This window comes from Otolemur garnettii, unplaced genomic scaffold, assembly GCF_000181295.1.
Source record: "Otolemur garnettii isolate 467f Iridium unplaced genomic scaffold, OtoGar3 scaffold00015, whole genome shotgun sequence".
Lineage (NCBI taxonomy): Eukaryota > Metazoa > Chordata > Mammalia > Primates > Galagidae > Otolemur > Otolemur garnettii.
The window spans coordinates 30,128,148-30,129,955 of NW_003852410.1; the positions used below are offsets into that span (position 1 = coordinate 30,128,148).

At 41.5% G+C, this 1,808-nt stretch overlaps 1 protein-coding gene across 2 annotated transcripts in view; it reads left to right on the plus strand.

The window, feature by feature from the left end:
* The window catches only part of DENND6A (DENN domain containing 6A), an 81,663-nt gene that overhangs the window by 33,768 nt on the left and 46,087 nt on the right, over nucleotides 1-1,808 (plus strand). The gene's annotated exons all lie outside the window — the stretch shown is intronic.

Below are 1,808 nucleotides of genomic sequence, written 5' to 3' on the forward strand. Positions count from 1 at the left end.
GAGCCCAGGAGCTGGAGGTTGCTGTGAGCTGTAATGCCACGGCACTCTGCCCAGGGGGACAGCTTGAGGCTCTGTCTCAAAAAAAAAAAAAAAACTTATACTGTCTTTGTTTAAATTATATTCATACTCAAGTGCTCAATTCAAAAGAGCTGCCTTCATGCAATCTTGACTTTTTCCTCCTGGCTTTTCTATGACCCTTTGGGCTTTTTCTTGGTACCAATGCTCCTATTATGTAATGATCCTTTTTGTACTTTTCTTATCTCTCCTAAATTGTGATCTCCTTAAGGAACTGAGTCTTATGCAAGTCTTTTTATTCACTTTGTATAATTCCTTGTTCATAATAGGTGGTCAAGGTGGCGCCCGTGGTTCAGTGGGTAGGGCGCTGGCCACATACACCGAGGCCAGTGGGTTTGAACCCAGCCTGGGCCAGCTAAAGCAACAATGACAACTGTAACAAAAAAATAGCTGGGCATTGTGGCAGATGCCTGTAGTCCCAGCTACTTGGGAGACTGAGGCAAGAGAATTGCTTAAGCCCAAAACTTGGATGTTGCTGTGTGCTGTGATGCCACATCACTCTACTGAGGGCAACATAATGAGACTGTCTCAAAAAATTTAAAAAAGGTAGTGAATATGTATTTGTTTAAGAAATAATAGTCAAATAAGGAACCGAACCAAAGTTTATTTCATTAAGACATAAAAGCTTGGCTCAGCGCCTGTGGCTCAAGCGGTTGAGGTGCCAGCCACATTCACGTGGGTCTGGGCTGGATTTGAACCCGCCACCTTAGGTGTATGTGTATGTGGCTGGCGCCTTAGCCACTTGAGCCACAGGTGCCAAGCCTTTTTTTTTTTTTTTTTGCAGTTTTTGGCTGGGGCTTGAACCTGCCACCTCTGGCATGTGGGACCGGTGCCTACTCCTTTGAGCCACAGGCGCCGCCCTAATTCAGATGATTTTAGAACATATAGGTGTTTCTCCTTGGTACTCCATGTTTACTTCTCTAACTGGATAAGGAATGTATCCATCTGGATATCCTACTAACACATTTAAATGTGAGCTTGACATTCATTGTTTGCCTGATACCAGTTTTCACGGTTTACCTCCCTGGTTGTACTAATGGTAGGAACCTCTCTCAGTTAGCACAGATACTACCTTTGAAATGTCTTTTAGAGCCATCTACTCCTTTCCATGTGCTACTAACACATTATTCCAACAGGTGGTATTAATAGCTATTATTTATTAGTGCTTTTTAATTATTACCTTATTAATCCAGTACCTGGATTGGTAAGCATATATTAAAGCATATATTATCTCCATTAATCCTCCCTACATTGCTCTGTAGTGTGCCTTTTGCAAATGAGGGAATTGAGGATTATGAGGATATAAGATTTGCCCAAAGATATTCCACCTCTTGTTTTTTCAGTATATATATCTTATACAGTGTTGCCAGCTAAAGTATATGTATATATTATAAAAATAAATAAAATCTAAAATTACTACCAATTGCTTAATGAATAAAGAGCTGATGATAGTACTGTTTCCTTGTCCTCACTTTTTGGACCTTTATCCTGTCCAATTTCCAATCTTACCTTCCTTCGTATATGTACTACATTTTAGCCAAACTGAACTGTGTGCTGTTTCGAGAGAGCATGTATATTTTTGTTTCATCTTGTTTTTGCTGAAGCCCTAGCCCTTTAAAACTTATACTGTCGGCTCGACGCCTATAGCTCAACCAGCTAAGGCGCCAGCCACGTACACCTAAGGTGGCGGGTTCGAATCCCCAGCCCGGACCCGCCAAACAACAATGACGGCT